Source organism: Taudactylus pleione, unplaced genomic scaffold (assembly GCF_031769625.1).
Source record: "Taudactylus pleione unplaced genomic scaffold, aTauple2 ptg000398l, whole genome shotgun sequence".
Classification (NCBI taxonomy): Eukaryota; Metazoa; Chordata; class Amphibia; order Anura; family Myobatrachidae; genus Taudactylus; species Taudactylus pleione.
The window spans coordinates 514,499-535,408 of record NW_028284800.1 but is presented as its reverse complement, the minus strand read 5'-3'; the positions used below and the strand labels follow the sequence as shown (position 1 = coordinate 535,408).

General features: G+C 47.2%; 1 protein-coding gene across 1 annotated transcript in view; it reads right to left on the bottom strand.

Moving 5' to 3' along the window:
* Positions 1-18,888, bottom strand: part of DLEC1 (DLEC1 cilia and flagella associated protein) — a 145,030-nt gene extending 126,142 nt beyond the window's left edge. Inside the window, exon 1 of the mRNA XM_088446403.1 lies at positions 18,861-18,888. The gene's annotated coding sequence lies outside the window, so the exon portion shown is untranslated. The remainder of the gene's footprint in view (positions 1-18,860) is intronic.
* Between the last annotated feature and the right edge of the window lie 2,022 nt (positions 18,889-20,910).

Here is a 20,910-nt window from a genome sequence, read left to right as displayed (position 1 = left end):
ACTGGGGGGGCCATACTACAGAGGGGCCTGCTACTGGGGGGGCTATACTACTGGGGGGGGGGTCTGCACTACTGGGGGGGGGTCTGCTACTGGGGGAGGCAATACTACTGGGGGGGCCATACTACAGAGGGGCCTGCTACTGGGGGGGGCTATACTACTGGGGGGGGGTCTGCTACTGGGGGGGCCATACTACTGGGGGGGCCTACTACAGGGGGGGCCATACTACAGGGGGGGCCCATACTACAGGGGGGGCTACTACTGGAGCAGCCTACTACTGGGGGGGCCTGCTACTGGGGCAGCCTACTACTGGGGGAGCCATACTACTGGGGGGGCATACTACTGGGTGGCATGCTAATGGGGGGCATACTACTGGGGGGGCCTGCTAATGGGGGACATACTACTGGGGGGGCCTGCTAATGGGGGGCATACTACTGGGGAGCATTCAACTGGGGGCACTGCATAGTGGACCGTACTACTAAGGGGACTGCATAGGGGGCACCACTGCTGGGGGACATTGTGTAAGGGACACCGCTACTGTGGGCATTGTGTAAAAGGGTCACTACTGTGGGCATTGTGTAAAAGGGGCACTACTGTGTGTCGTAACATAAATAAGAGACACTACTTTATGGTGTAATGTGAATCAGGCCCTATGTGCGGTGTAATGCTAATAAGATTGTGCACTGTGACTCCTAGGGCCGTAGCCCACTTTGTAAACAAGTACTGTGACTCTGCTGGCCGTACCCCACTGGGTGGGTGCACTACTTTTCATTTCTGCCACTGCTGTGTGGCAATGTGTCATAGATGTGCTTTATACTGTGGTGTCTGTGTCGTTGTGCCGCTGCTTTGTCGCTTAGTAACCAGTCAGCTCACTGCAACCTTTGGCCAATAATGTTGAAAACAATATTATAAGCTGTGATATGGTCTAAATTGACTGGAAATTAATGTTATTGAGGTTAATAATACTCTAGGAAGAAAAAAAAGACCAATTTATGTGATTTTAGCTTTTTTTGTCAATTTTTGTAAAAAAATCCAAATCCAAATCCAAATCCAAATCCAAAGCCAGTCACCGCAGTTTGGCAAATCCAAATCCAAATCCAAAGCCGGACGACGAATTAGAACCAAATCCAAATCCAAATCCGGCAAAAATGGTCCGGCGCACATCCCTAGTGTATATATATATATATATATATATATATATTTTTTTTTTTTTAATTTTAATTTTTTTCCATTCTGAAACAAACATAAATAGGGTCAACATCACAGCAAAAAAATGACAGAAAGACAACAACTGAACATAGCATGGTGGTATGACAGTCGGGAAGCCGGCAGTCGGTATTAAGGTAGCCGACTTCCCGATTGTATACTGGTAGAATCGGTATGAAATACCGACAGCCGCATGGCCGGCGGTTTGATTCCCGGCAGCGCCTGGCCGACAAAAGCAGAGTTCCCGGCAGCGGAAGCCCGACAGCGCTGGAAATCCCGATCGTCGATAGGTAAGTACTTACTAACCTAACCCCCTAACCCTCCTTAGGGGTGCCTGACCCTAACCTCCCCCCCCCAAGTGCCTAACTCTAATCCCCCTCTAAGTGCCTAACCCTAACCCCCCCTTCCCCGCTGCCTAAACCTAAGTCCCCCGGGGGGTGCCTAACCCTAAGTCCTCCCCGGGGGTGCCTAACCCTAACCCTCCCTCGCCCTAGCCTATCCCTAACCCTCCCGGGGGGGTGCCTAACCCTAAGTCCCCCCGGGTGCCCTAAACCTAACCCTCCCCCCCCGTGGCTATCCGCTCGCGGCGCCCGGCATCCCTTCTCCCGGCGTCGGGGAAATGTCAGGCGTCTACATCTAGACGCCCGGCATTTCACCCTCACTGGGATATGACAGTCAGGAAGCCGGCTGTCGGTATTAAGGCAGCCGGCTTCCCGATTGTATACCGGTAAAAACATAGTGGTCAGTGATACAATAACAGAAAACTAAACTAAACAGACTGAAATTAAACAGAATGGCTCAGAACACCACATTTTCTAAATTGTCTCACCAAACAAACTAACTAACACGCTGCACCAAGGATTGTATTGGTGTACCACAGCATCCTAAGAAACACAAAGAGTAAATAAAGTAGTAGTTTCCACACTAATATACAAACAGAAAAAGAGAAAGTTTAGAAACCGTCTGCAGGCCCCAACTATAGAAGTGACAATCCCCAACTATGGGAGTGACAATCCCCAACTATAGGAGTGACAATCCCCAACTATGGGAGTGACAATCCCCAACTATGGGAGTGACAATCCCCAACTATAGGAGTGACAATCCCCAACTATAGGAGTGACAATCCCCAACTATGGGAGTGACAATCCCCAACTATAGGAGTGACAATCCCCAACTATGGGAGTGACAATCCCCAACTATAGGAGTGACAATCCCCAACTATGGGAGTGACAATCCCCAACTATAGGAGTGACAATCCCCAACTATGGGAGTGACAATCCCCAACTATAGGAGTGACAATCCCCAACTATGGGAGTGACAATCCCCAACTATAGGAGTGACAATCCCCAACTATGGGAGTGACAATCCCCAACTATGGGAGTGAAATGTTCTCAAAAAACAAAGGAGCTATGCAAGAGAAGTAAATTATGTGCTTACGGGCGGGGAGTGGGCTGGGGGTCGCAGACTTCCTGACCTCGACTACGGAGCTGCAAGGGCTAATCTGAGTAACCTCTGGGTCACTCAGATTGCCGATGGCTCAGATTGCCGATGGTCTCGCAGAAGATCCGATGCTGCATCTTAAGACGCAGCACTTGGATCTGCAATGCAGTCAGGAGGCGTCAATTTACACCAGATCCCTCCTGCAGCATTTGCATATTAGTTGTACGGTATTACAACACTGTACAACTCTGAATCAGGCCCATAGAACAAGCAACTGCCACCCATTCTCCACATAGATAAAAAATGGAGCTTGTCCAACTGCAATGCCCTCAACCCTTACTGTAGGGAAATGGGAGACCTAGGACAGTCAAAAACTTACATTTTTTTTCTTTTTAAAGGAACAGGGCGATGACGAGTAAATGGGGCAGGAATAGAGACCAATCACAGCACTACAAGCTTGCACAAAGGTAGCAGAGAGAAATACTGCATGAGGAAGGTGCGGAGCACAATCCCCAGGAGCCAGAGCAGGGTGGAGAGCAGACAGCTGGTCAGTTAAACTTGTCATCTGAGTGAGGCAGCAGCAGATTGAGTATCTCTATCGCCACCTGACTGGCAATCACAGTAATGACCAGTGGCGGCTCCAGAGGCGGGGCTGTAGCGCAGTTCAAAATTTAAATAGGGGAGCCCTATTTGACTTTTGGACTGTGCTGCAGCCCCACCTCTGGAGCTGCCACTGGTAATGACAGCAAATAAAAGTGACCTTCATCACTGGCAAGGTAGCAAGGGTGAGGGGTGAGGAGGGGCAGTCTCCAGACCAGAGCAGGAGTATATAACGAGATGCAAGATAGTGGGGGTGATTCAGGGGTGGACACAGTTGCATAGTATCGGAAACACCATCAGACATTGTACGTGCCTGTGGCAGGCGCAGAATGGCCGGCGAACTACGGTTGTTGTGTCAGTGCAACTCTGTATTTAGACACCGACTTGCCTGCGTATGTTAGCCATCTCCCCAGTTACCTCCCAGAAACGCCCATAAAAATTGCAATTTTCGATCTGCTTCTCTGCGCGGTAAGCATCAGGGCTCATGCGCAGTGCAGCTCAGACCAGTGGGGTCCCTACCTGTGTACACTCCTGGTGGGGGGAGGCTTCTAGTGCGTTGCAAAAAGGGAGCAGGGCTTCTCGAGTAGAGGACAGGGGTTCCACAGGTAGGGGGCGGGGCTTCGCTGGCCGAACCCCCATTTTGTCACTCCAGGTGCCCAGGAGGTGCGGACTGCCCCCGGGGACCACTCTGTGTGCAGTGGCGGCTCCTTCACTGTGTCAGGAGCTGAGTGCTGCACGTAATGCTACAGTACAGCACCCGGCTCTTGTCACTGAGGAGAAATCGGCACTTTGGTGTCACCCCTCGGCGGCCCGCATCCCCTTGTGACGCCCCTGGTTAATCACATAAGTAGAGGGAAAACGTTGACCACTTGTGCCAGATGCTTTCCCTGCACCCATCTCTGAATGACCCCCACTATGTGCAGCACTGTGGATATGAGAAAAGGTGCAGTAAGGTAGAAATACTGATGACTTTCACTAAGCAGAATGTTGAGCAGGGTATAATAACAGTACAACTAGCAATGAGAAGACGGAAATGACAGCCAACAGCGGTTTTAAAAAAAATTGCCCTCATGCACTATACCCCTTCCAGACTAGCGACAAAATGTCGGGTTATTGCAGGGTTAACCCAGCTTGCTGCTAGGTCTGCACCGATCCCGTTTTTAGCATGGGGTCTTCCTGGTCTCCTAGCGCTTGGAGATGATGGCATCTCCAAGCGCCGGCAGGCCAGTTGCACTCCACCTGTGTGCAGCGTGAATGGCGCCGACCCGGTCTGAAAGGGGTATGTCCTGGGTCTAACCTGGTTTGGAACCTTGTTCCAAATAGCGGGTCAGACCCAGGATATTAGTGTAAAAGGGGTATTAGTCTGCGATTAGCAGGAACTTGCGTGATTCCAGCGATTTGCCCGTAGATTTAAAGCAGCAATCTAAAAGGTGAAACCACGCTGGTTTAAAGCTACAGGCTAAGTAACTAGAATTGCACAAGTTCCCGCAATTGGCAAACTAATGCATAGGGCAGATGGGTTTACAGTAGTTGTTTAAAAAAAAAATCACATCTCTGCGACTTATTCACACTCGGTTGCATCATCCCTTGGCTGCGACTCCCTCCCTTGTCGTACCTGGCTGAGATAGGACTGTATTGCGACTGGAGGCGTCTTTCACTGACAGTACAGACAATACTAATATCCAGCACACAATGGAAATATATTGAAGTTCATTGCCAGAATGTGCAGCTAATAAGTACCCAAGTGGATTGGAGAATCTGAATTGCTCCACGAAGCAGACTGAAATATTATTTATTTTCATCACTTATAAGCTTACTTGCCTACTCTCCCGAAATAGACCGGTGGCTCCCGAAAATTGGCTGGCGCTCCCGGCTACCCAGAAAAGGAGTCTCCCGCACTGCCCGGACCCCCCCGTGGAACCCCCTCCACCCGAGCGCATTCCCCTGGAGCCGCCCACTTAAAGAGCAAAGTAGGCGGTCCGGGGCGTTTAATGACTAGATTCGCTGTGAATTGCATCATCATAGCCCCGCCCCCCGCTATACAATGCCTGTTTTCTCCACACTGTATAGCGGGGGGCGGGCCTTGATGACACGATTGTGCCGCCACGCCCCCCGGCACCCTCCACTTTCCCGGCTACCACGCCCCCTTTCTGCCGACCTGGCTGCCCCCTGCCAGGGGAGGGGTAAACAAAGTCAGTAAGTATGCTCATAATTATACGTGCACGCTTCTCCTTCCTCAATTGTGCATGAATCATTTTTTAAAACAATGTAAAACGAGGATTCCGTGCAGTCGAAAAAGTATATTTATGCACTTCTCCTGCTGTTTTTTTTTTTTTAAGTGCAGTAATTTTTTATTGATTTTGTAATAATATAAACAAAACAATTACACATGTAAAGGTGCACACACACGGTCAGATATAGGTGCGTACACACTGGGCGATTAAAGTGGACGACTTTATCATCCATTTTTATCACCAAAACGATGAACGATAACGACGATGCGCGTTAGTCATTATCGTTCATCGGGTAAACATGCAGGCCAACCTGACGATATTGTTAGGTTTCTGCATGTTGGGGAATGGGGGAGAGAGCACGGCGCTGAACGATATCGTTAATGATATCGTTCAGCGAGTGTGCTCAATGTCATGTACGACATTGAGCACACCCTGCCGGGGACACACTAGACGATATTGCTCAGGGAGCATATCGTCTAGTGTGTACGCTCCTGTCAGATGAACGATTTAACGACTGAACGATTGAACGATTTGCAAACGATTTGCAAAAGATTTCAGCCTGTATTAAAATGAATGGAAATCGTACAAAACTGACTGCAAACGCATCAGATGTCAGATATCGTTATCTGACAAACGGGAACGAGCATCGTTCATCGTTCATTGTTGCACACGTCAGATTTTTCTTTCAGATATGAACGATTGAACGATTTTTAAAATCGTTATCGTTCAGATCTGAAGAAAAATCTGACCATGTGTATGCACCATTATTAGAAATAATGCCTTATGGTGCCCACACACATAGCGATATTTTACCCGATCTGGCCGATTCCGACGCATTGGAACGACAGATGGTGTAAAATATGCCAAAATCGTGAGGAAATCGTGAGTCCCCACTCACGATCATGATGCGATGCGCGTCCCCGCTGGTCGCACATCGCATCGTCAGATCTGCCATGCTGTAGGGCACATCTGACAATCTAGGATACAATACAGAGTGAAAAGTCTGCATGCAGGAGAGATCGTTGGAAGATTGGACACCAAATTGTGTGCATATCGTGTGCAGAGCTGCCGGGGAGAGTTTCAAGGGAAATCGTACATAAATCGTACACATCGGCTGATCGTGAGTACATCGGTATGTGTGTGGGCACCATTAAGCTGCATACACACACAACGATTTTGTTACCAACGATTTTCTGAACGATTTTCTGAACAATTTTCTGTCAGATTATCTGTCAGATTTTTTAAAGTGTAATGAACGATTTTTTTTAACTACAAAGATTTTTGCATATTCCCTTAATGAAAGTCGTTCAGTTGGTCAGGCAGCCTGAACAACAAACTACAAACGTGAACGTGCATGAACGATAATCGTTCATTGTTTGAACTCAGAAAGTGAACGATTTTTTGAACGATTGAACGATATCATTAATCGTTCAAAAAATCCGGAACTGGTAGGGTATTAAGCCCAGTAGTGAGCACCACCAATGGATAGGCTAGATCCAGAGAGTGCCCCCCCGCCGAAGGCGTGCATATCGCTGTTACAGAATATTGGGGTTTATCTATCATGTCATCAAGCTTAATAAGAAGCCTCTGAGTACAGGCATTAATAGCCTGAAGAAGTTGCAGTAGAGAGGCAGACATCTTCACTAATTCCCAGCTGAAATAACAGGATTATAGGTGTAATATCTGCAGAGTGTTAAAAGTCCACTACAGCAAGGAGAACGAAATAGCAAGCCGGAAGGTGACCAGCGACAAGATGGCGGCGGCTAGCACACCACCAGAGCTCACCCACAGATGACGAGGAGACAGCAGGCTGCAGATGTTGGGAAGAAGCGCCAAACAGGATGACCGCCGATTCAGGAGTCGATAAGGCAGCACAGCCGCAGCAACACTGGATCAAGTGCACCAGATCAGCCGGAGGATGCAGACTACAGTCGAGGAGAGCCGCCATTACAAAATGACGGTGACTCACAACCAGCACTCACTGAGCGCCACAGCAAACAAGCAGGATCCGGAGAGGAGACAGACACCAGGGACCAGCAACAGGATCTCACGGAAGACGGCCAGGAAGCGGGATAGAGGCCCTGATTCAGAGCCGGACGCTCTAAATCGGGGCCTCTGTCCCGCTCGCTCTGAATAAGGGCAGTTTTTTTGGGTTTTTTTTGGAGTGGGCTCCTGGCCGCTCGCATAGCTGTGGGTTGCCACCCACAGCTATAGCGAGCGGCCATGATGATGGTCGCGATGGTCAAGACCATTGCGACCATCGGGCTTGCGACGAGACCCTTGTGGTAGGGTCTCGTGGTCGCAAGCCCCAGAGAGATTTAGGCTCTAACAGAGCCGGAATCTCTCCACAGCCACCCCCCCGGCCCGCCCACCAAAGGGGGCAAGCTGTCACTCAACATCGACAGCACGCCCTCTTTGGTGCGAGACCCGGAGCAACGGATTGCCCGTCGCTAGCCGTGTCTCGCGCATGCGCACAATGGAGTCGGCTCCATCGTGCGCATGCGATGTGGGCCACCATCGACCCGGTTGCGAGCGCTCAGCGCTTGCAACCGAGTCTGAATCAGTCCCAGAGACCACAGGTAAGTACAGCTCCTGATACAGCTTCTGGAGCCGGAGACAGGAACATCAGGTGCTGCAAGCAGAGAACCCGGCCGCTGAGATTATCGGGGGTATAACACTAAAGGCAGTCAGCAGGATTCCACTTCCAAGTCCCCGATATGCAGGAGAAGGTACCCCTCAGCAATTGTTAGCTTAAAGAGGAACTAACCAGAATTAACAGGATTTTAAAAGGATATAGGCCCTCATTCAGACCCACTCGCAAGCGGGCGCACGTACGTTAGGCGTACGTACAAAAATATTTAAATTCAATGGCTCGCTCGTATTTTCGTTCGCATCTAAAATTCCTCCCTGAACTCTGACGACCCCTCCTCTAACTAACGAGCGTACGAAATAGCGAGCGTACATCCCCGAAATGGCTTGAAAGGAACGCACGCACAAGTATAAACAGGAAGTGGCCTTGTCAGATGTCGATTACCTGCTCCTTTATTCTGCCTACCTCCATCAATCGTATCATGCCAATCAATGTATCAATTAGCTTAATTGTTTGTTTTTTTTCAACACAATGCAAGAAACTTTACTCTTGTCCGTGTTTGTGTTTACCCGCAGAATACGTACGGATGAAACATTCGCTTTTATTGTTCAAAAAACATGTGAACCACAATTAAACAATTGTACTATTGCTGTGGATCCCCGCATATTTCCCTGGGTTCATTTCTTTATTTAAATTTGCTTACGCATGTCACTGCATCAAGCCTATCCTAACTCTCCAGAGATTTCTGGCCCTGTCGAACACATGACTCATACACTAACCAATAAAATTGCTCCTGTTAATTTCCAAAATACATTAGCCAATCAGAAAATTTTTACACACTTTATCAAAAATGATTTTTAAGAAAAACACCATTGCCATCATGAGAGCCTCCGCATTCACCAGGCGTGAGCTGCTGGTGCTTACGGAGGTCATGGATCGCCGGATCACCAGCCAGCCTCAACCCATGACCAACCGGCAGAAGCGCTCCGCGTATGCGGAGGTACGGTCCCGCCTGCGGTCCTTCGGCTCACGCCGCAACATCGGGCAGCTGGAGCGCAGGTGGTCCGACCTGCAACGGCGAACGCCCCGCTTGCTGGCATGCTTTCGCATGCAGATCCTGGCAAGTAAGTGTTATGTATTGTGGTTTTAATGTTTGTGTTTGTGGGGCAAACTGCGTGTGCATGTTTTCCTGTCTGTTCTATTTATTATTTGTACTCATATCTGCGTGTGCATGTTTTCCTGTCTGTTCTATTTATTATTTGTACTCATATCTGCGTGTGCATGTTTTCCTGTCTGTTCTATTTATTATTTGTACTCATATCTGCGTGTGCATGTTTTCCTGTCTGTTCTATTTATTATTTGTACTCATATCTGCGTCTGCATGTTTTCCTGTCTGTTCTATTTATTATTTGTACTCATATCTGCGTCTGCATGTTTTCCTGTCTGTTCTATTTATTATTTGTACTCATATCTGCGTCTGCATGTTTTCCTGTCTGTTCTATTTATTATTTGTACTCATATCTGCGTGTGCATGTTTTCCTGTCTGTTCTATTTATTATTTGTACTCATATCTGCGTCTGCATGTTTTCCTGTCTGTTCTATTTATTATTTGTACTCATATCTGCGTGTGCATGTTTTCCTGTCTGTTCTATTTATTATTGGTACTCATATCTGCGTCTGCATGTTTCCCCTCTTTTTCTGAATTTTGAATTCTACTGCTATTTTTTTTGGTTTTATTTTTTATTAATTTTTTTTTTTTGTTTGCCCGGATTTGTCCATAAACTAAACGCAATTTATTTGACATATTTTAGGGGGACAGCCAAGACTCCGCCGTAACGTACCAAAAAACGAAGACCATTTCACTCTTCAAACATTTATTGACAACATAACAGAGAAAACAAAGTGGTCACTCCCAAAAAAAATACACAGTGATAAATTCAAATACAACACATACCAAGAAATAATTAAATAAAAACACAAAATCAAGAACTGGTTGACGAAGGACCATGCCAACATGATTCCACAAACATGGCGTTGCGATATGGGTTCAAGAATATTTGCCCAAAAGGACCAGATCCAGGTTTGGTAAGGGTAGCAGGAAGTAGTGAGCGTTGGAGTGCCAAAGATTATGTGAACAAACAGAAGATGGTGAGAAAATTATAAATAAATTAGATGTTCGCCAAAAAACACAAACACATTAGGTATAAACACTGGAGTTTTGTTCAAACTTACCTAAAAAATCTGGCCACCACATCATCGCGTATGGCCCCCCCACATACTGACCTTCGACCAACCTCGGGGGGGCCATCCTCAGGTAAGGCATCCTCTGGCTGCATTGGGACACCACTCCTTATGGCAATGTTGTGAAATATCCCACACAGGACCACAATTTTCGACACCATATCCGGCACATACATGAGCTCGCCACCAGAGCGGTGGAGGCATCTGAATCGGCCTTTTAAAAGGCCGATACAGCGCTCCACCACTTGCCTGGTGGCTGTAAGTGCGGAATTATACGCACTTTGTGGCCCTGGTGTGGGAGCCAAATAAGGAGTGAGCAGCCAGGACATGCAAGGGTATCCACTGTCTCCTGTGAACAAAAATAGACCACATCAGGAACACTGTGTATCAAGCTTAACATTGTTATGTACTAAAGGTCTCCACTTACCCAGAAGCCACGCATCACCAGCTTGTAGGTTGGTTAATTTCTGCCATATCCCTGATTGCCGGATGACGAAGGAGTCATGAGCACTTCCGGGTAATTTAGCATTCAGGGACAGGATCTGGAGGGAGGCATCACATACCACCATTACATTCAGGGAGTGATAGTGTTTCCTGTTTCTAAATATTGCCTCCAGCCGTGCTGGAGGCTGAAGTGGTATGTGAGTACCATCCACAACCCCTATGATGTGTGGGAAGCCAGCTATTTGGTAAAAATTGGCCTTGGCCACACTAAGGGCACCCATATCCAAAGGCATTTTAATAAAATGATGGAGGTGCTTGAAAAGTGCCTCCATCACTGCCCTCAGGATCCGGGAAAAGGAGGATTGGGAGATGCCCGCCACTATTCCCACCGTTGTTTGAAACGATCCTGAGGCACAGAAATGTAACACCGCCATAAATTGCGTCAGTGGTGGTATTGCTGTTGGACTGTCAATTTGCCGCTCAAGATCACTTTCTATTAATGAGAGAGTGTCTATGATGATTTTGGGAGGTAGACGGTAGCGTCTTAAAACCTCATCATCGGGCATTCCAAAAAGGGTGACACGTGTTCGAAATATCTGGGGCCTTGCATGCCTACGATGCCTACGCCTGGGACGAGTTTGAGGTTGGTCGTCTTCCGGGAGCAGGGCCAGAACAATTCGCCCCAGATCTACCTGAAATTCAAAGTTTCCAATGTAAGGCTTTTGACCCACCCCAAAAGTAAGAAAAAACAACTTAGCTTTCTGATACCATCCATAGCTGCTTACATGCCGGGGTATTGTCATGATACGTATAAACTGTAAAAAAGGCAACAATGAGACTTCAAAAATTTAGAGGGTGTTTTTTTTGTTTAAAAATTGTTGCAAGCCAACACAGAAAATAGCGGAAAAACACATTTGGCCATCGATGAAAACTACATTGCACACCGTACGTCAAATAGGGTTCAAATGGACCCTAAAAATGGAAAAGGGAAAAGCAAAACTGGATTATATGATGAATAAGCCGTCAAAAATGCGGTAATTAATTCGCAAATGCAAGTCACTACACCAACAGTCAAAAATGCGGTAATTAATTCGCAAATGCAAGTCACTACACCAACAGTCAAAAATGCGGTAATTAATTCGCAAATGCAAGACAAAAAATGGACTTACCCAACTCGAATATATAAGATTTCCACAAAAAACTTCTTTGGGTCCGAAAACAAAAAAAAACTAAAAAAGATGAAATGAGTGTTAAACAAATTAACGAACCACAAAACAGAAGAATACACCAATTGGCCACAAATTTGAATGCACAAAACTTACCAAATCAGGAAAGGATGTTGAAAAAATGAAAAAAATGCGAACGGAAAAACCAAAGAAATGTAGCAAAAACAAACAAACAAACAACTCTGCAAAATCCTCCAAACGCAACCAACCAAATCCAAACCACTTAACCGACAACACTCCAACAACCCCACCTCGAATCCACACACACCAAGCCATAAATAGTGTTTATTTTCCCGCACAAATTAAGGATGAATCATAGGGACGCACAATCAATGATGCGGCCGCAAACTAAGGACGCATGTATAAATACGTCACGAAATCACATAGAATTTCTGGATGATTTCATGCTGGAAGCAGAGACATGGCTTCAAACCAGGGAAACAATGGTCAAAATTGCGGCGGTAAGGCCTTCATGCATTTTGTCTCAATGATTCTTTTAAAACATAATATTGTGCAAGTTGTGAAGTGGCTAAATCTGCATATTTACCCAAATAGGTGAGGAGGATGACATGGAAGAGACTGCTGGCCCCAGTCAACCCGCCAAAGCTGCCAAAAAAAAAAGGCAGCCACATTTCACAAGCAAGGAGATGGAGGTTTTGATCCAGAAGTGCGTTGACATCCTGCCCCAGGCAGCCAGGAATATGAGCCAAAGCCAGAAGTGGAGAATGTGGGAGGAGGTCGCCGTTGCTGTCAATAGGGTGGGTGATTATGTCCGTCTAGCCCGGGATGTCAAACGGCGGTAAGTAAACACTTTCCCATCCTATAAACAAACCCCATTGTAAAAAAAAGGATAATGGTTCCAAATTCATTCCACAGATGGGCAGACTTCAAATATCGTCTCAAACAAAAACTTGCCGACAGGGCTAGGCATGCAAGGGGGACAGGTGGGGGTCCCACCCCTGTGTCATTGGAGTTGACAGACTTAGAAGAGATGGCACAGGGGTGTGTGCAGGCTGTGGAGGTGTTTGGCGTGTCCAACATGGATACGGACATGCCAGACTTTGCGGCTCCTCATGTTGGCCAAGGTAAGTCTTGTGATGTCACCAACTCAGAAATGCTATTGTGCCAATATGTAGATTCTAATGTGAGTCTTTTCTCCAATTTCCTAACAGAGACAGAGGCGGATGAGTCTGCTCCAGAGGGGAGCCTTGGCCGCAGAATTTCTGCTGACTCTGCAGGGGAGGAACCAGTACATCCGGCTGAGGACCCTGCAGAAGCCAGTCCAGGGCGTGCCCCCTCGCAGGCAGTGGGCCTCCTCACAGAACTCAATTTTAAATCGGATTGCCATACGGAGATTCTGCAGAGGATGGACGCCAGTTGATACGGGTGGCTGAGGCCCTGGAGCAAAATGCTGCGGCCAACGTGACCATTGGTCAGGCCCTGGCGGAAAATACCAGGGCCAACATCCGCATCGCCGATGCCCTGGAGCAGCTCGTTCGCCAGCACATGGTGGAGCCGACCTCCCTTCCTGCCGGAACATCCGGATCCTCCACCTCTGGCACAACATCAGGCAATCCTCCAAATGTGCCTAGCCCTGTGCCTAGTCCAGAGGCCACAACATCTGCCTCTGGACAGGCCAGCCCGATGGCATCCCGGACCCGGTCTGGCGCCCACCCTCACCCAGCCAAACGGGCGAGAAAACGGTGACAGCAATGGCGACTTTTCCCACACTCCTTCTGTGCTTGGCTCATATTCCTTTCTGGTCAAAACTTCCCTCTCCTTTCTTGTGAAATGTTTTTAAATTTTGTATTTACGCTTATGTTAGTAGTTATGTTATATTTTTTTTTGGATCAAATATCTTGGCCACAAAAAAAGGCAATACAATATTAGTCCAATTTGTTTGTGTGTAAACAATAAATTAAAAACAAAACACTGACATTGTATTGTGACATTATTGTACAAATGGGTTACATTTAATCCTGGCCTTAAACGCAAAAACTGACCCTCTTTAAAAAAAGAAAAGGCCTCTTTAAGGAACGTTTAAAAAATCACATAGCGATGCAAAATCCACAGTAAACCAAAAAAAAGGGGAGCTAATTAAAAGATGATGACATTATTGTTACAATAGGCCATAACCACCAAATTGTGGCCAAAATAAAACCCCAAAAATGTACGCTAATTGATTGTGTAATCATGACATTAGCAGCTCTGATTTCCACCTGCGTACGCTTTTGTGCTATCCCAATAAACTGCTTTCCAAACACATACCAAGCCGGATTTCAATCCAACACTAATTACTTTACTGACCAGCCGCGATTAATCGCTGCACCATCGTGGAGTCCCGGGACGGAGGAGAAGGCCATCGCCAATGTGGTCGAGTAATCCTGACCCTAAGCTGTGCGAGCATTTTGAAGGGAAAGCGGATGTTCCAGTGACGTATGAGACGGTCCGAACACATTTGACGTTCGCATCTGCTAATGTATGTACGCCCCAAAAACGCCTCGCCACGCCTGCGTTTTTTCATCTCCACCCCCGTCAACACCCAAAAACGCCCTGTTCTGTCAATCACATTTGGCATGTCACTTCCTGTACGCTATTTTAGGAACGAGAGAAAAAAAGCTCGCAATCTGCCGTACGCACATGCGCAGTGTAACACCGACGCATGCGCGGTTAGTCAACATCGGAACGCAACGAGCGTACTGTTGTTAACGTGCGGCTCTGAATGAGGGCCATAGGCAGGAGAGCCGGCCACACGCACCCTTCTCCTAGCTACTCCAGGCCACGCCGCTTCTCCTGCTGTTTTCATCTATTTGAATAAACGGGTATTTTTCACATTTGCGACTAATCGGTTGCAATCATCATTAGCAGCTATTCAGTCAAATCTATGAACTATACACTTACACCAGGCTCAGAGCTGACACAAGTAAGAACCCATCAGGAGGGCGTCTTTGAGACTACACACCCAGAACATGCCCTTTCTGTACCTTCACTGCAAGAGCTTGCCTGCTGCAGTTGCATTCCCACCCACTTCCCGCCATTGCACTCCCATTTTTCCATCTACGGCCTCTACTAGACAGAAAAAAAGGACACAGAAAGTACAAGATTGCGCATGCGCTGTGCGAAAAACTGCACGCTGAGATAAAAAAAAGGCTCAATTGACACCTGCAACTGACTCTGAATGAGGAGGTCAACAGTGCAATGGTAATTCACAACATATAAAATCAAATATGTAATTGTCACCAGTGTGCTCTAGATGGCAGTGTTGCTATGCAGATAATATCACTGCCAATGAAAGCAGAAAGAAAAAAAAAGGATGTGTGCTACTTGAAGTGAATGGAGGCCATAAGATAGCAGGACACTACAGACAACATATCTACGAGTTGCTATAAGTATGAAATCCAGCCCCCGGGCAATACATAAATCCCAGCAGCAGCAGAAATAGTGTTAGACATATGCAGATAAAAAAGCTGGAAAATGAGGGGGACCGGTATGAATGACCGCCGGACATGAGCCCGGCAGTTGAAATCCCGACACCGGCAGCCCGAACAGTGCAGATCCCGACAGGGCAAGTAAGTACACTATTCCTTCCCCTCTCCCATCCTAACCCTAACCCTCCCTTAGGGGTGCCTAACCTTAACCTCCCCCCTAGTGCCTATCCCTAACCTCCCCCCAGGGGTGCCTAATCCTAGACCCCCCTCCCTGCACCCTAGACCTAACCCTCCCGGGGGGGTGCCTAACCCTAACCCCCCCCATTCCCCTAGCTTATCCCAAACCCTCCCGTGGCGGTGCCTAACCCCAAGTCCTCCTGATTACTTCCATGCCGAGATTTCACAGTCGGGAAGCCGGCGGTCGGCATTTCGACCGCTGGCTTCTTGACTACATACCAAATCGGGAATTACAGACTGTAATGGTAGGCAGAGACTTCAGAGCACACCTTGCAGATAGGATACAGACACTGGTAAAGCAATGCAACAATGTCAGGCTTTCAGGAGGGAGCTCAGTGAGTGAGTTGAGCGAGACCCCAATAATGAGTGTGTCCAGTACATTCAGTATATAGAATATAACTGCAGAGTCACTGATAAACACCAATGTCAGTGGGATGCAGAAACTCTGAAACTGAAACAGTCAGTTAAGATGTAGATGCTGATATAGTAGATGTGGGGGAAACTCTCCCCTGCCAGGCGCATGCTATTATGTCAGCAATCAGGCTAGTGACCATCTCCCAAGCACTAGAAGTACAGTGCAGAGAGTGTTCCGTTACTTAGTAGCTCTATTCAAAAATGTGCCTACAAGAGGAATCATTTTCTGCTCCTGCAGCTGGCCGGGCATGCAGGCTACATCATACAAACACTAGCGTTATCCCGGGAAAGCCACCTCATAACAGGCTTCAACATGACCTTGCCATGGACAGTTGGTGGAGACCAGAATGAAAGAAGCCTCAGACAAGGCACAGTGCCAGGATCATGTCCCTGCTCTCCCATACCTCCAACCCTGACCCAGGACTGCATCCACCTGATGAAGGCCTCCGTGCTATATCCTAATTCCCCTCCTGGTAATAAGGTCCTAACACCACCATGGCTCTCTTGTTTTACATATCTGCAAGGCCTCTGCCCCATCCAGGCCTCCCCACCACACCTATTAGGCCTCTGAGTCATCGTGGTCCTCTGCATCTGAGACTTTACATCAGTCAGTAAGGCCCCTGCCCAATCCAAGCCTCCACCCCACAGCACCCTGGCACAAATACCTCTTGGCCTCGAAGCCATTCTGGTTCTTTACTCTGCCTAGGCCGCATCCCAGGACTCAACATCCAATCTCTGTTATAGCATCTTCTTTATGTCTGATATGCCTCTGATATGTCATGTTCTGCAACACCCCACTGCACATCACACTTCTACGAATTGCTTAATACACCCCCCCCACACACATACACACACACACACACACACACATACACACACACACACTGTATTGAAATCAGTGCACCCAAGATGGCTGCCTCATCTGGTACTCTCATGGGTAATTTGAACTGCTCATTCATTGGGCATCTTATATCCATTATATAATTTGAAACATTTTGTATGTCATATACGTATAACTGATGATCTATGTATTTGATGTAATCTAGGTATCTGAAATGACCTGTAGTACCATCCCTGTGTATCACAGTTCTATGTTTTGCTTATCTCACCACTTGAACCACGTAGTGCACCAAGATGGTTGCCTAACTGGCTGTTGATAGGATGGATGATATGTGGAACTGCTGATGCAGGGGCATATTAAGAGAGGAGGGAGCTGGTGTGCAGTGGCCAGTGCATTGAGCAAGAGTCTACTGTGCATGCGCAGGTCTCCGGGAACATGGCTGCTGCTCCATTTTCCCACTGGTTTGTGCAGCGCTACCACCATAGGACACCAGAGAGATATTAAAAATGGGTTCAGGGCATGGGCATTGGAACGGGGGAGGGTGGCCAGGGGGCGTTTTGGCTCCACCATTTGTGAAAGGAGCGGCGGCCGCGGGGATAATCAGGGGTTGTGCCTTATAGTAAAACGCTACACAGCCCTGGCATCGCATAGAGGAGGAGATGTAATGTGTGGTCTTTAAGTTAAAACACCGCACATTACATCTACGTTGCGTGGTGCAGGAGCAGTGTAGCCTACTGCTATAAAGCACAGCCCCTGAACGTCCACGCCGTTCACTCAGGTAACAGGGAGGCGAGGAGGGGAGAGGGAGGGGAGCGGAGAAGGGGGCGCAGGAACGATGTTATGTTACCCCCCAACATAAAATTGTTCCGACACCCCTGGTGCAGGGTGCGTGGTGTGGGCCCCTCTGGACCCAGGGCGCCGTTTGCACCACACACCCTGCATCCATTTTAGATATGTCACTTGTGCTGTTGACTGTGTTTTTGTTTTTTTTGCCTTGCACGTTTTTAACACTATAATTGTATTATGTCACGTATATTGTATTTCCTCACTGTACCTATTGCTGTTGTCCTCAAATGTAAAGCCTTGAGTCTTCTTGGGAAAATCGCTATATAAAAAGCACTATATAACAGCTTTCCAACACCGTAATGCTTCTTGTTCGAAATTACAAATATAATACTATGAAATATAACTTGAAGACGCAATGTTTAATAGTTTTATTTCTTAACGGTTTTTGTTTTAATTGAGAACCGTACGTTTCATTCTGATAATAGCCTTTTGAGAAGAGGGTGGCAACATTAGACTATCCCAAATCGAAGCTGTCCAAAAATCACCATTGTATTACAAACAAGTTTACGGTCCCTGACCCAGTCACATGCAATCAAATTTCTAACCAATTGGAATAATTGTAGTATCTCCATATATAGCATATAAACCTACTAACAGTGCACAGCCTGCCAAGAGCGCATCAATACGCAACAGCACAGCTCCCCTCGGTATAAAACAAAAAAAAAAGGTAATTTATAGCTTTTTTAATTAATTTTGTGAAAAAATAAGTTTATTTTACAAACAAATGACAGGCCGGTACAAATGCATGGACAAAAACGAGTACACTTGCTGAAAGGGAGGATTTGAATAATATCCTTAGTAGGTTACCAATAAAACGATGCTTATTTCTGCTCATTATAATGCGCCTAATATCTGTGCAAGTGCTGCAGTGAATGCATAGTAAATAGGAATTAAATAATATAACCAAATACTGTAACTGGGCACTGAAGTGTTGCATCCTGTTCATCATGACAGCAGAAAATGTGCTGCATTACTATCGAAGTTTCTTGGGTGTCGGTAAAGGATGCATGGTAGGATGAGGTAATTGTATCTATATACTGATTTTCTGCATGTAGGAAAATAGTTATTTGCTAAAACTTCCTGTGTCCCGATTATACAGTTATTATTGTTACTTACATGACTGGGCTCGTTCCTGAGATGTATTATGCACATATGGGAGGAGTCTGCAGTGTGCACCGCGTCCCTGGGGTTGTTATAGCAACCGGAGCTGGGGGGGGGGGGCGGATTAACAGGGTGAACAGCCAGGTGCTTCGGCCTTTAGGAATCCAAAGTTCGCCACCTAGTGGTACAGTATGTCCATGCAAGCACTGCAGTTCTTATGTGAGTTCGACTAAACATGCACGGTAATATTAATTTTTGTAACTACAGCTACTAAATCACATTCATGTAAGAGATAGCTAGCTAGATCTTTTACAGGCATATACTGTTTTTTCATTCTCTTTGACACCACATAATTTGTTCCTAACTGCAATATGTTATTCTTTACAGCACTGTATACAAAGTAAGGAGTTTTAAATAGCCCACCGGACAGCAGCTAACAGATCTCTCAGTCCCTTCCTAGGAATCCCCACCGCAGGGCCGGATTAAGGTCTGTGGGGACCCCTGGGCAACAAACATGTGGGGGTCCCTATAAAATATGGACGAAATGGAGGTATGCGCAATGGGGACCGTATCGCTCGTACATTGACAAACAGCGATAAGCTAAGCTTAGCGCTGTTAAATACTGAAAGGAGGATATAACCCCTTTAGCGAGTTCTAAAGAGGTTATGTCTAAGGGGTCTATTTACTAAGCTGTGTTAGGAGATAAAGTGAACGGTGATAAGGTACCAGCCAATCAGCTCCCAACTGTCATTTTTCAAACACAGCCTGTGACATGGCAGTTAGGAGCTGATTGGCTGGTACCTTATCACCGTTCACTTTGGGGTCTATGTACTAAGCAGTGATAAGAGACAGAGTGAAAAGTGATAAGTCAGTGATAAGGTGCCAGCCAATCAGCTCCCAACTGCCATCTCACAGGCTGTGCTTGAAAAATGACAGTTGGGAGCTGATTGGCTGGCACCTTATCACTTCCTTATCACTTTTCACTCTGTCTCTTATCACTGCTTAGTACATAGACCCCTTTATCCCCTAACACAGCTTAGTAAATAGACCCCTAATTGTGAATGGGGCCCATGGGCTCCACATGAAACACATGTTTCATGGGCACGCACACATGAAAAAAATACACAATATACACCCACAGGAAAAAAACACATATAGGCACCCACATGAAATATTACCAGTTGCACAATCTTATCCACATTACATAGTGCCCCTGATTCACATTACACCACATAGCAGTGTCCCTTATTCATGTTATGACACACAGCAGTGCCCCTTTTACACAATGCCTACAGTAGTGCCCCTTATACACAATGCCCACAGTAGTGCCCCTAATACACATAATGCCCACAGTAGGAGTGCCTCTTATGCAATGCCCACAGCAGTAGTGCCCCTTATGCAATGACCCCAGTAGTGGTGCCCCTTATGCAATGCCCAAATAGTGGTGCCCCTTATGCAGTACCCCCAGTAGTGGTAGTGCCCCAAATGCAGAGCCCACAGTAGTGGTGCCCCTTATGCAGTGCCCCCTATGCAGTGCCCCCAGTAGTCATGCACCTAGTAGTAGTGCCTCCTGTGGTAGTGCCCCCAATAGTAATGCCCCAGTTGTTATGCCCCTTCTTGTAATGCCACCAATAGTAAGGCCCCCTGTAGTAGTGCCCCATGTAGTAGCGCCCCCAGTAGCAGTGACCCCTGTAGTGAAGCCGCTTATACAAAAAAAACCACAATACTTACCTTAAGTCCCGCTCCCGCATCCACGTCCATCTAGCTGGCTGCTCCTCAGAACTATGGGAGAGACATCATGACGTCTCTCCCATAGTGCACAGCGGGAGCCGGAAGCCGGAGCTCAGGTGAGAGCCTCCCTGCGGCACCGGGGTTAGGTGGGCCGGAAGAGGCGGAGCTGGTTCCGTCTCCAGTTCCAGCCCACTTTAACCCCTGGTGGGTTTGGGGGCCCCGGGACAACCGCCCCTGTCGCCCCCCTATTAATCCGGCCCTTCCCCACCGTATACCAACCACCTGCTGTTCATCTCTGATAATGGTTTTAGAGATAACTTGTTCCTAAAGGTGG